Source organism: Coturnix japonica, chromosome 1, assembly GCF_054131305.1.
Source record: "Coturnix japonica strain WE chromosome 1, WE-NBRP24, whole genome shotgun sequence".
Lineage (NCBI taxonomy): Eukaryota > Metazoa > Chordata > Aves > Galliformes > Phasianidae > Coturnix > Coturnix japonica.
The window spans coordinates 165,508,549-165,523,081 of NC_140663.1; the positions used below are offsets into that span (position 1 = coordinate 165,508,549).

Genomic DNA, 14,533 nt, shown 5'->3' on the forward strand with positions numbered 1-14,533 from the left:
AGCATCTGTTATTGACAAGATTTTCAGTGAATTTTGAATTAAGATCATTAAACTGTCTGTGAGTTATGTCTATAAAATGATGGTAAAGGGATGGCATTCATTTTAAAAATTCAAATGAGGCACATCATCTCCATATTTCTATGTGATAAACTGTGTTTTAACATGAAACTCGTAGTTCAACATCTGTCTTCTAGTTCAAAAGACAACGGCAAAAACTTTGGTCAAAACATTACCAAGATAACAAGAAACCTGGCAGGGATTAAACTGTATAGGTCAGGGCATTGGTCACCACGTTCTGGTGAAGGCAAAGGTGTCTATCATTGCTCTGTGGCAAGGCACGGAGTTCAAGGTCCTGTTACTGCCCAAAGAGGAGCAGTTGACCTCATTGTGCACTCAACCCCAGGCTCATAAATGAGACCAGTTCCTGTTTCATCTGCTGAACAGTCCCAATTTGCACCATTTGATGACTTGATGTTTCCTCTGAGTCATCAAGAGTCCCCAGTGCAGGTGGGTGAGAGTTTCGAAGGTGCCTTACTGCCCTTTTTGCTTTCTTTTTTTGGAAATTTTAACTCTGTTAAAATTTGAGAAGTAGTGAGTGAAACCTATAAACTTGTCTGAATTCAGCTGTAGTGGTTTGCTCAAGGAGGCACACTTTGAATTTTTTCCAGATATCAACATAACTGATATGGCAGTTTATCATCAGTTCAATGTATGACTGTGTTGAGCACTTATTTCTCCTGCTCTTTCTCAGATTCTGCATCTGGCTCTTTCAGTTTTCTCTCTTTCATTTCTTGTTGTGATTATATCCTCAGCTGGTGTAGATAGCAGTGACCATGATAAGGATGCTGCTAATTTACACAAGCAAGTGGTCTGGTTCCAGGTTGTCTTGCTGCTTTATAAAAATGCATTTGGCAAATGAGCTTTGTCTATAAATGTCTGATCTGAGTTTATTAGCAGCCTTGTATGTCTAAAACACGGATTTTTAGGGTGTTTTCATTTTATTTCTTAGGAGAATTTTATATTTATTCTTTCTTTATTGCTTTAACGCCACGATGAAGAAACAAATTGTCCATTGAGACGAGTTTAGTGGAACATTTATTTCTTTCTTGACAAAATGTTTCTCGGTGTCCATTAAAAAGTGCAAGTGAAAAAAGAAAAGGATTTTATTTGAAGCTTTATGTATGAAATAACCAACAAAATGTGCATATAATTAGAGCTGAATTGGCAGGTGGGGGATTATCAATCCCCTAATTAAAGGGAATGAATCGGAAAGACTTGCTACCTTTACTGTGCAGCCAAAGAAAAGAAAAAGAAAACATCAGACCTGGTCCTACCCACCCTTGGCAGGCTGTGACCTTGGTGCTCCCTGCAATTTCAGATATTCCTGTTGCTTTCTGGGAATGCTATCACCTTCTAGTAGCGAGCGGCAGCACTGACCCTCCTGTACCCAGGCACAAAGGGAGGGAAGAAGAGAGAGCTGATTGTTCTTGCCAAATATTTGCTGCAAAAATCTTGATTAATGTTTGTTCGTGTGGATTTGAAAAACACTTAAGGAGGGAGTGTGGCTGTGGGCAGCCCATGCAGTAACGGGCTCCATCACATCAATAGCCCACGAGGCCTTCAAGGGGCAAAGCAAGGGGTAATGGCTCTAATGCTTCCTCGTGGCTTCTGCAGTGAAAAGATGACGACTGAGTATGCGAGTCTGGGGTGTGGGAAGTAAGTGCTGTCGAACATCTGGTTATGATTCCCCTGGTGCTGCTACAGCTTCCCTGAGCTGTTGTCGGTTCCCATCCCCTATGGCTGCAGCCAGTCCAGCAGCTCGTCAGTCTCTGCAGCTTCAGCTGGAAGCAGGAATCAACCCACCAACCATCAACCAACCATCCAATAAACCACTTGAAAACAAGTCAATAGGTAGGTCAGAAAATGTAGGGCAGCATTGCCAAGCTGTCTAAACCGCTGCGTACAATACTCACAACTGATTTAGTAACACACAGTGCAGCTGTTATTCACCGAAAATGTCAGTTGTTTAATTATAGTTTGTGCTAGAAGATTCTCAAGGTCATAGGTGCAGTACTTCCTTAATTATAGCCTAATTCTTGCCATGCTTGTAAAAATCTGCACCAGTGGAGATGACCCACAGTCACTGTCCCCACTGCTGAAACTCACCACCCACCTCCTCGCTATGCTGACATTCACTGTTTTGTCTCCATAAACACTCAGCAAGCATCAATGAATGTCAGTGGATGCCATTTGTTCAGCATGGAGGAGCTCCATTCTACACCTTTGCTTTATAGGTACTTCCATGTCAGAAGCCATTTTGTCAGACTGCCCCTCTGCTGCCATCTGTTGCTTGGGACAGAATGTTGATGGGAAAGCATTACTGCCATACCACCAACATGCACCTCTGATTTTGAGCCAACATAATAGGACAGGAAGCATTATTGCTGGAGAAGCCCTTGTAAAATATATCATATAATTTATGTATATAAGCAACAAACAAACATTAACTATTTTTATTAAAACAATAGAAAAGAACAACAAACGCATAAAACTAGTGGGATGTTTGACCTTGTTCTTTTGTTTGTTTGTTTGTTTTTTGAAACTAGTGCATCTGTCTGGTTCAGTGGTTGCAACTCTTAGTGTGTCCTCAAGGTATTTGCCAGATATCTGGCAAATCAGAGGCAAAATCTGACACAATCAGAGGCCTGATTGTGAAACAAGGGATACTTGTCTCTGGAAGGAGAGTGGAGAGAGGTGATCAGTTTTTTTAATTCAATGCCTGCTTGCAACTCTGTACATTCCTATTGAAAACCTGCAAGGAATGTATTTATGTAGACTGAAAACAGAGCTGCAGATGTAAATTGATGATTTTTTCTGCAATCTTGAAACCTTTTCTCAAATCCCTTTATCAAAATGGAAAGCACAGCTGCATATCTTTTGCTGTTCACAGGTCTGTTCAGCCAACATATCAAAATACATATAATTATTGGCCATAACTGCACTGCTCCCTCCCAGTGCCCTGGTTTCAGTTTTGACACCAAATTTTCACATTTTTATCTCTGTTCTTCCAAGCTCATTTTTTTGTTTGCTTTTCTTTTGTGGATCACAGAATCATCACCATAGAATTATCATAGAATGACCTGGGTTAAAAAGGACCTCAAAGATCACCTAGCTGCAACCCCACTGCCACAAACAGGGTCTCCAACCACTAGACCGGGCTGCCCAAAGCCACATCCAGCCTGGAGGTCAAACACATTAACATTTTTTCCCCTTTGGGTAAAGCTTCAACCTGGCAAGAGTAAAGTGGCTTGTAACTGTTATTTTCTTAGCTATAAATACAGTAAAGGAAAATTTATTTTGCCTCATTTATTTTTTAATCTGGAAACCTACTTGACTTAGTTTTACACAGTGGTATGGTAAATTTTCTTTTCTTGGTGCAGTATTTGGTAATTTGGTAACCTCAAGGTTGCTGAAGCTAATAAAAAAACCTGTCATTGCAGTTCATTCTGTTCATGTTCTGAGGAGAGTTAGACTGATGCAGAATTTTTGTCTCACTGGACTGAGATCCCAGATGCCATGAAAATATGCAAAGCTAACTTGTTAAGTCACTTTTTTGGGTAGTCTGCAGTGTGTTAAGGTGAGCTTCTTCATTCAAAGCATCAGTGTGGATAAGTTTGCCTAGGAAATGGTGCAGTATGTCCCTGTCTCCATTCAATAACTATGATAATGAAGTGATATGAGAATACAGTTTTTATTGGACTTTCTCACCCTTTTTATCTCAGTCACATAAGCCTCTTATCAGGCTTCTCTCTGGCCAAACAGCTGTTCAAGTCCATGTTAAGTAGTTAAGACATTAAGAAGCACAGCTGTGTTCTTCTCCAGTGGGCAGGACCTACTTGTATGATGTCCAACAGGATGTGCAATGTCAGTAGTAGCAGAGCTGGGGTTAGATAGCAGGGATGTAGAACCTTTGGCCCCCCAGACAGTGCAAATGGAGAGCAGACCTTCCCACCACAGGTCTGCTGCAGAAGAGCCCGCAGGCTGCAAGCCCTGATGGCTTAGCACTGTCTCCATGTGCAGCATCCCATGTACTCCTAGGAACCTGCTTGGGTCATGATTCTCTGATTTTTGGTATGTAGTGATGGTCAAGAGGAGAAAGGGACAGCCTCAAATGTCTCTCTTAAATCTTCTACCCAACAACTAATGTCATTTATCCACAGAATTAGGCTTTCAGCACACGAGGGGCAAATTGGGTGTGTTTGATTCACTGTTTTTCTCTGGAAGAGTCAGTGTGATTGGATGCTAATGTTTTCTTCTGGTTAACGTTATGTTGTCTCTTGTGTCTTCTGAGAGCTGGAAGAGTGAAATGCACTACTTTGAGTTCCTGCTTTTGAGATCTGGAGACAAAGTTGGCTGAATTTATCATTGTAACTGCTCAATTCCTTTTCTGACAAACGTTTCACTGAATCTGCAGTCAAAGTACAACTTAGAAGCTTGGTTTTACCTCAGATGTGATTACGCTGGGGACTCCAGTTATCTGTTTAAAAGTGAGAGTTCATTGAAGGCCCGTGAAAGTGAAGGATTATTTAATTACTTCTTGATTTGCCAACAGTATACTCAACTGTGTTCAGAACATAAAGATGTATACTGTCTATTCCCCACAGAGCCATAGCAGAGTTTTGAATATGGTTTTCTTTTCACAAATTTCAATGTGGTTTCATCAGCTCATGCAATCTTCTGTCACTTTAGCTTCTTATCAGCAAGCTTAAGAATAGATAAACTCATTACAGTAAGTTTGAGAACAGATGCAATAAAAGGTCCAAGTTCTGCTTTGATTGTTTTTTTTTCAGCTGAAAGTGTATTTATTGTTCCCTAATTTGCAAGAAAATTGAAAGTAACCTACTGATTTACATAAGAGAAATTATTATATGTATTTTTCCATCCCATTTAAGAAACTTCTGGCTAAAGAACAGAACTTGGTTTTCTGAAGACATTTCCCAGCATGGACTTTGCAGTAGAAATCCAGAAAGACAAATGCAACTATTTGTCCCATCACTGGTTTGCTGAATATTAATTATGTATCTTTAGACTTTCTAGTTCTTTCTTTCTTTCTTTCTTTCTTTCTTTCTTTCTTTCTTTCTTTCTTTCTTTCTTTCTTTCTTTCTTTCTTTCTTTCTTTCTTTCTTTCTTTCTTTCTTTCTTTCTTTCTTTCTTTCTTCCTTCCTTCCTTCCTTCCTTCCTTCCTTCCTTCCTTCCTTCCTTCCTTCCTTCCTTCCTTCCTTCCTTCCTTCCTTCCTTCCTTCCTTCCTTCCTTCCTTCCTTCCTTCCTTCCTTCCTTCCTTCCTTCCTTCCTTCCTTCCTTCCTTCCTTCCTTCCTTCCTTCCTTCCTTCCTTCCTTCCTTCCTTCCTTCCTTCCTTCCTTCCTTCCTTCCTTCCTTCCTTCCTTCCTTCCTTCCTTCCTTCCTTCCTTCCTTCCTTCCTTCCTTCCTTCCTTCCTTCCTTCCTTCCTTCCTTCCTTCCTTCCTTCCTTCCTTCCTTCCTTCCTTCCTTCCTTCCTTCCTTCCTTCCTTCCTTCCTTTCCTTCCTTCCTTTCCTTTCTTTCTTTCCTTTCTTTCTTTCCTTTCTTTCTTTCTTTCTTTCTTTCTTTCTTCTTTCTTTCTTTCTTTCTTTCTTTCTTTCTTTCTTTCTTTCTTTCTTTCTTTCTTTCTTTCTTTCTTTCTTTCTTTCTTTCTTTCTTTCTTTCTTTCTTTCTTTCTTTCACTGTAAAACTTTCAGAGGAGGGTTTCTCTCCTATTGTTTCTGTTGTATAAGAAGTGTTAATCAAAATCTCTACAAAATCAGCATTTTTTTTAGGTTGTTAGGTTCACATATAGACAAAGAACAAAGCCAACAAGACATCCTCAGTCAGAGAACTGCAGTGTTCCTTTCAGCATCTAGAAGGGAAGCTATAAGAAAGACTGAGACAGACTCTTTATCAGAGTTTGCTGTGATGGGATAAGGGGAAATGATTTCAAACTAAAAGAGAGGAGATTTAGATCAGATATAGGGAAGAAGTCTTTTGCAGTAGGAGTGGTGAGGCACTGAAGCAGCTTGCCCTGAGAGGTGATGGATGACCTGACCCTTGAGACATTCAAGGTTAGGCTGAACCAGGACGAGCTGTAGATGGGCTGTGAAACACAACAGTGGAGAAGTGAGTTGGAAGGGACCTTTAAAGTTCATCAAGTCCAACTCCCTTGTAAGGTCCCTTCAGTAAATTCCACAGCAGGAAATAAAAATGATATGATTCTCATGACTTGCCATCCTCACCCCAGTTCAGAGTTGAGACCTAACCAGCATAACATACACGAAGCTGTGTACCCCTGGAGTTGAGCTGGAATAGTGGCCTAACTCGACAGCTTCTCAGCAGTTCTTTTTTGTTTAAATTTCTCCATACAGTCTAGAAAGAATGTTTTGAATCACTTGTTCTTGGTAAGCAGCCAAACAGCTGCTTTTCCAGAAAGTAGCTGGTATTCTGGAATATGTAAATGGAAGTCTTAGAGCCAGCTCCAATTCTGAGTTTAGTTTCAGCTTATAGGGATTTGAATGTGGATGTGCCAACATTAAGAGATTTTTACTGCATGTGGCATAGCAGCACCTGAGTTTGTGGGCTATGCTGATGTTCACTAGTGTCACCTTCCCAGCCATCAGTCCCTAAATACATTCAGTGAGTGATTTCTTCAACCAGGTATTTCCATTATATGTAGTTACAGTCTTTGATACAGGACTAAGGAAACCTCTAGATGATCTTTTGATGCAAGACCATAGCAATGAAAGAAGGCCAAAGCCAAGAATGTCACGAATGTGCCTGGAAACCTTGTTCAATTGCAGTATCTATTCACATTACAGCTCTGCAGCATTTTGATGCCAAACCTTCTGAGAAAATCCAAAGCACTTACAGGAAAGTAAGCGCTCCACACTGAAAGTACACAGCACATGAGACTTAAATTGCTTTCCAAACTGAGGAAATGCTTCTCAGCACTTGGGGTGTATCTTAATGATGGAAAGTCTTTGCCAGGGCCCTACTGTGACCTACCTCCATGCTGGGAAAAGATCTCAGTACCTCAGTGCTGTACTTTCCATCATAAGAAGACTCAGGCATGTGAGCTGAAAGGGAGTCCTTGTGAGCTCTGGGCTAAACTGCCAGAAATGCAGGACAGGGTGCCTTGGAGACAGAAAGTGGGAAAGTTGCTGGCTTTTTTCTTTTGTGGCTGAGTCTTGGGTTCTGGTCTCTGCTCCAAGAACTGTTTGTGCATTTTACTTCTAACCATTTCTTGGAAAATGGACATCTTATCTTGGAAGCATCCTCCAGAAGCCATCCATCCCTTGGGAGGAGACAGATGTGTTCTCAGCTCTTTCAAGTAAATAAAAGAAATGCAACACAGGCTCCCATTCCCCTGCTAAGCTACTATTTAAAACAGAAACAAAACAAAACAAAACAAAAAGACGTAAAACGTAATCCTATCCTTAGCATTTACCAATGGACCACTTCACACTGAAGAAGTAACTTATAGTCATAGAATTATAGAATGGTTTGGGTCTGAAGGAACCTTTAATCACAGAATCACAGAATGACTTGGGTTGGAAGGGACCTCAAGGATCATGAAGTTCCAACCCCCCTGCCTGGCAGGGCCACCAAACTTCCACAATTACTAGATCAGGTTGCCAAGGGCCCCATCCAACCTGGCCTTGAACAGCTCCAAGGACGGGGCATCCACAACCTCCCTGGGCAGCCTGTTCCAGGACCTCACCACTCTCCTAGTAAATAACTTGAAGATCGTCTAGTTCCAGCCCTGCTTCTATAGGCAGGGACACCTCCCTCCAGACCAGGTTGCTCACAGCCCCATCCAGCCTGGCATTGAATGCTTCCAAGTAGGGGGCATCCGCAGCCTCTCTGAGCCAACTGTTCTAATGTCCAGAGGGATAAGTTGTGGCAGTTATTTCTCTGTAGACTGGCCAATCCTGTTCTCCCTGGATGAGCATTGCCTGTCACTGGACATAGCGCTCCAGGTCTTATTTCTGGTACCAGGTCAGACACAGGACACTGAGCTTGTGAGGATTTAAAAGTTCTTATCTTTATGTAATTAGCCAATATACCAACCCTAAGAAACTAAAAGCAGGACCGTAACAAAATTGGGATGCAAAAATGAAGTCTGCCCAAACCCTATTGCCAGACTTCACAGTTTAAGAAGAAACAGTTCACTCCCTTCCAGAGATTTTGGATCTTGTATTTCAGTGATGACATTGAGGGTAAAGAAACATCGCATTACAAGAGTAAATTGCCTTGATTTGTTTTTCAAGTCTCCTCTTTACTGCGTAATGTTTTAACATATGACCTTCCACTCAATAATTACTTGTCTGTTTGCTATAATATATTTAACATGAGAAACTTTTCCCCCTTTGACCAGATTTTCTCTCTCCTTTTATCTGTATTTTTCTTTAAAGTAGTTTGACATCTTGTTGAATCTGAATTAATTTCTAAAACAGTATCTACAGAAAAATCCTCTGTTAAGACTTGAGTCATACCAGAATTCCGAAGAAAGTAGTCCTTGGTCATAAAAATATGAAAAAAATATGGAAAAATATAAAAAGGGGTCTGTTTTCATTTTCTCTGTTTTCACAAGGAGGACATGATGGAAGTTTCCTGCGAAGGCCTTCTTACTCGAAATTACTGCATAAACAGGAAGATTTGGTGTGCCTAAATCCCCATTCCCTAGTTCTTGACTTAAAAACGATATGAGCTGAAGGCCAGTCTTGATATTCATTATTAAAGGCAATTGTGTGTATAACTGACCTCATCTTGTCTAAGGCTATTTAGTATTAGAACAAGTTTTTTATGTACCATCCTGACATGGAGATGTTACCACTCACTGCAAACTTCAGCTTTGGTTACAGGGTTTCCTTTGTGTCCTCTGCTGCACCAGGAGAGATGAGTCCTTAATTTTTACCTCAAGTTTTCCCAAGGTTTTCTGTATTTTTGCTCTCTTGCTCATGACATAATTTGCATTAGTCTTATTCCACGTAATGACAGCTCCACAGTCTTGACATACACATTTTCTCTTTTCCTACTTAATTATGGAATTCCAAGAAAGAAATGCATTCAGTTTGCTGTTGGTGTAAGAGTCCAGCAGGGAGATGCATTGCAACATTACAACCCATGAAAGAACTAGCAGTTAGCAGTTTCCTTATACATTGGCCCAGCATATGTTATTTTTCTGTAGACACTTCTGCTTTAATATATGGCATTCAGCATGTTCTCTTGTGTAGAACAAATCTCTATCAAGAGGTCAAGTAAAGACAAGTAATACAATTCACCACAAAAAGCAAATGTCACAGAGGTTGATAACTCCATTAAAAAAACAGTGAGGATTTGCTTTTTCAGCGTTCAGCACAGTTGAAGTCTCAGCAAGTTGCCTGCCAGAGGTGACACAGAACAGTAAGTCTTCATCTCTGAATTCCAGGCCAACCTGCACTTCATTTGGGGATTATTTCTTTGGTACTGCATTCGTAACGCTGTAATGAAGGTGACCATTCAGTGATACAAATAATATTATTAAATTAGAATAAAATAGTGCTTATTATAGTGAGAAGCATTGTAACAGACTGTGAGTTGTGTCTTGACTTCATTACCAATTGTCCACTTAGTATTCTTTTGACTGGTCTTTGCTGTCTAGTATTGTGCTATTCCAGTTTCATTTACAGCAACCCTTCCATTCCACCACCCTACAGACACCTATGCAGGCCCATCCTGCATTCCCCCAGGGGTGACTCTTTAGGAGCAGAAATGAGCTAGGTGTGTGAATCTTCTACCTTAAAAGACAGACATGTCTAGGACAAGTGCTGCCATGGAATACTATTTTTCTCATTCCAAGAGGGCTTGTAAAGTGGTGTTCACCAGCTAAGATTCGTTTATTGTTTTAATTCACCAGCAAAAGAATATCATATCATTTTTTAACTAGGTAAATGACCTTACAGTTTCATACCAACCCAACAACCTGTGACCAGCTATGAAATACAGTATTTTGACCATGAAGTCTGTCATTTTTTCTCTGATTTACACAGAACCTTATGGATAACAAGTAAAGTTTTTCCTTATTGCAGGAAGATGGAGGATTAGAAAAAAGGAAAAAAGCCAATAAATATCTGAACAGTCTGCCATAAATACAGCTTGTTTGGCATGCTTGTCCCCAGGATGAACTGATTTGTGGCCTGGATTCAAAAATGTTTTACTGTTCTTTGCTTCTCACTCAGTGTATTCAGCTATTTAGATCAGGCTAATTTTCATCTGGAGGAACTGAAGAGCTATTATTCTCTCCGAAGGTTGTCTCGTATGCTTAAAAACTGGTGACAAACCATTGACCGCTGTATTTGTTTCAAAGACTGCAGTGGGGGAGGAAAGTTATATCTGGAAAACTCCCACATGCAAACTCCCAAGGTTCCTTCCTAAAATAAAACAAATAGTTTCACAAGTGGTGAAATGAACTTTATGTGGTTTCCAACAACTTTCTCCTGAGCTGTAAGAGAGGTTGAACTCATCGGGTTATGTTCCGTGGGATTTAAGAGTGTATACTGAAGAGGGTATATTTCTTGTTGTAAAACATGTCATAGTGTAGTATACTTGCAGCCTCTACCAGTGTGTCAAGAGTTTATTGATGTTGGCCAACTTCTGTGAGTACAAAGGCAAGACAGAAGTAAACTTATATACAGAAAAACACCTTAGCAAGTGAAGGTAAAACTCCAGAAACCTGAGAGAAGTGGAATGAAATATTCCACGTTATTGGTTAGGTCCTTAGACAAGGACATTCTCTGAATTCTTCTATGTGAAGTAATTGAAACCTACAGACCCTCTTTGCTCAGTGGATATCCAAGAACAGATGGCAGATTAGCTGTTGTCAAGCAGTACTTGCATTTCAAGTTTGCCTATATTTTAAATCAAGGAACTCATTGTTTGTAGAAGGATGATAACAAAAGCAAACTTCTTTCTGTAGCAGACGTCCTGACTGGGAGTAGGTTTAAGAGGGATGTGTATACATTATGAAAGCTTGATAGGAAATGCAGGTACCCACAGCAAACACAGTAAAACTGTGGTTTCCAGGTCTTGCTACTCATGCAGCATGACATTAGGAGAGCATATCCATGCTGAGAAGGAGAAACCATGGGATGTGCTGGGTGCACATGCTGGGGAGGGTCTTCAGAAAAGCCCAATTTCCTGCATACTGGGCTGAACATCACCCCATATTTCACTAGTCTCCCCTGCAAGGGGAGGGAGGCAATCACTTCTGAAAATACAGCTGCTCTTTTAACTTGGACAGCTGGATTATCATATAAACCAGTAAGTTTAAAATTAGTTGGGCAAGGATTTGGGGAAGAAAACAGAGTTTAGAAAAATGAAATATAAAGTTGCATTCCAGTCAGTTCACCCTCAGCAGGGAATTGCCTCACTGTCTCCTAGCTTCCTTCCCACTCATCTTTCTTGTGAAATAGTCTCCTTTCCCCATGTGTAAGGATGTCTTTCTAGCTCCTGCCATCTAGAGTATGTCCCTTGTGTGCTTTGCTTAAATGGCCTCCGTTTTTCGGCTTGTGACTTAACGCTTTCTTATATTCATTGTGAAATGATTTTATGTGCTTTTTAGTAAATGTGACAGGCAGTGTATTACCCACTGTCATCTTTTATTTAGTCCCATAAAGCATTATGGAATACAGTTACTACATGGCATTCAGGACACTGTATAATACTGTATTGTATTGCATCACAGCATGGGACAGTTCAGTGCCTTGAAAGAGGCACTGCCTTTTCCTTTTCCTCCATATTTACCAAGGGCTGTTTTCTTTGTTGTTGTTGTTTTTCTGACTTTGCCTATGGCCAGTATCTGATTTCCATTAGTTCCCCAAGTGTACCCAATGATGACAATACTTGTCTGCTTGAAATGGTCTTGTCATTTTAGTCATATGCCTCAACTGCTACAAGAAATACAGGAGTTGCTTACACCTCCACAAGCTGTTTTCCAGATACTTGATTTTTGAGCGGCCAACCTTCAGAAACAGAGTTTGGGATGGTTGTGTTCCAGTGTGTAAACTAAACCATTTAACTCTGCAAAACTGCACTGAAAATCCTGTTAGAAAATAGTACTTCCAGTCCTGGCTGCACCATTTCAAATCATAGTTTAACGTAAGAGGACAGAAGAAGGAATCAAACTGTTTAAAAGCTCTTGAAGAGTCTGCTCCAGTGTCAAGTGAAGGCTCTGAATAGCTTTGCATCTTATCTCATGTGAGGAATTATAGAAACAGTATTTATGTCCTTTATTGCCAGCCAAAGTTTCTTTCTGTCTGGAAAATCCATATCTTCATACTGTGATGCTTTTGTTCAGAATCCTCTCCCCAGGCTTCCCTCCAGCCTTTCCCTTATACTGAGTCACTCCATAATTACTGTATTTACTCTGATAGAGATAAGTCACCGTGCTTTGATTTTTTTTTTACATGTACATCTTTCTTTCTCAGTTCACCTATTCCAATTGGATACCACAGAGCATCCCAATCTGTTGAATTCACAGTTTAAGTTGAATAAAAATCTGCGACAGAATGTGTCGCTTGTGGTTCAAGAGCAATGTTAGCATACCTTCTTCACTGCTGGTCCAAGTAATGTGCACAGATTTTTTGTCTGAGGTACATATAAGCACACTGTGTGCTCAATGTGTAGTCCCTTGCACCCGTATCTGAGCAGATGACACCTCCAGGGTAAAAGCCTGTGTTAGGTCTGACTGGGAAGGGGAACCTTTCCATCAGAAGCATGAACCACATGGAACTGCACAGTGAGATGTGTGTTGGTAGTGGAAATTGCAAGAGTATACCCCTCAAGAAAGAAAAGCAAAGCGCTCTCAGGTTTAGAAGGAATTCTGCTATGTTTTAGTGTAGTAAACTTTGATCTGATTTGGGGAATGATTGCTTCGTTCAAAAGTGCAGAATATGATTTAATCAGAACTCTTTTTATTTTAAACTCTGCGAGTGTTTTTGACATAGTCCTGTTAAATACTGTTGGGTGAGTTTTTCTGCATGTTTTCAGAGTCCAGATGTCCTCAGCATTTCAGAAGAAACTAAGTAGGGTTGGCTGGACATTTTGTTTCATCCCAAATTTAGGAAGCTAAAAACAGAAAGGGTTTTGTTGTTGTTGTTTGCCCCGGGAAGAATACATAAATAAAATAGAAGGCAGAGTTGAGTGTAGATGTTCCTGACAAAAGCTGCAACAAAACTCATTTGTGGGTGGTATTTATCTCCTCTGCATTTCCACTTTTCAAGTGTAGAATTACTTGGCCAAAACAGAACGAAACAGAACAAAACAAAACTTGCTAGTTCTGTGCTCTGTGAGCTATGAAGTCAAGGCTGTATTTCCTTGGGAAGGGTATCTCAGGATTTGAGAACATTTAATCTTGATTGGAAGCATTTTAAAAATAGATGCCACGAATAGATCTTTGGAGATTTTTACAGGAAACTGAGACTTTTCTAAGTTGAAGGTTGTTTGAAAGCTAGAATTATTACCCTGTTGGAAAGGTACAGTGAACTGTTGACACACATCCAGTCTGCTTACAGCTTTGTGCAGGGAGATATTTACAACTGGGAAGCAGCAAAATGCAACCTGAAAAGTAATTTCACTTACCATGAAACTTATAGTGTTTCTCTAGGTTCTTTTTTTGCAAAGGGTACTTAAGAAACAAATATATTTATTATTTTTAAAGAGTTTAGAAACATGGATGTCCAGTTTAAGATCAGGACACAAGGCTCTAGACGTTCATCTGCAAAATAGTGTACATGTTTCTACTAGTTAACTGAAATTTGTTCAGTGCAGTTGGCAGAGTCAAGACCTGCCAGTCCCACTAGCTGTGCTGTGAAGGAGCTCAGCTCAAGATCTTCACTCATGGTACGGGGTGTGTAGACATGTAATTTCACACATGGAGGTTCAGTTTCAAATGTCTTCAGTGGAAATTGTGTGTTGCCTTGAGATGATCTGACCTTTGAAATTTCACCACACTGAAACTGACAATGCACAAAAGTCCATTTGTTTTCCAACTGGGTGCTGGGAACCCAGTCCTGCTGATCACAGCTGGATGGTGCAAGTACATGGTGCAGTTGAGAAGATGCTGTGACCTGAAGGAGGTACTTCTGACGCAATTCCTGCTGTCCTCAGAACAAGGGATTTGCAGCAGCTGAGGCTTTACGTCAGTATGAGTAAACATTAGGAACAACTGAGTACTTGCTCAGGCAAAGGTTTTGGAATTTGGCAAAAGTTTTGGAAAATAGCTTGGCTATTTGTCTAGAAGTTACTCAAGAACATGGTTGGTGGGTCAGATTCGGATTTCAGTTTTGTTGGTGTAAGCATGGAGTTGCTGTTCATGTTGATGCTTCTCGGAGGAAATACTTAAGTCCAATAAACAAATTAGTCTCCTTTTGTTGCTTTTGCTGCTTTGCTCAGAGAACATCTCTCCCTACAGCACCAGATTTGGGA

At 40.4% G+C, this 14,533-nt stretch overlaps 1 protein-coding gene across 4 annotated transcripts in view; it reads left to right on the forward strand.

Moving 5' to 3' along the window:
- The window catches only part of PDGFD (platelet derived growth factor D), a 130,960-nt gene that overhangs the window by 59,734 nt on the left and 56,693 nt on the right, over positions 1 to 14,533 (forward strand). The window lies entirely within an intron of this gene.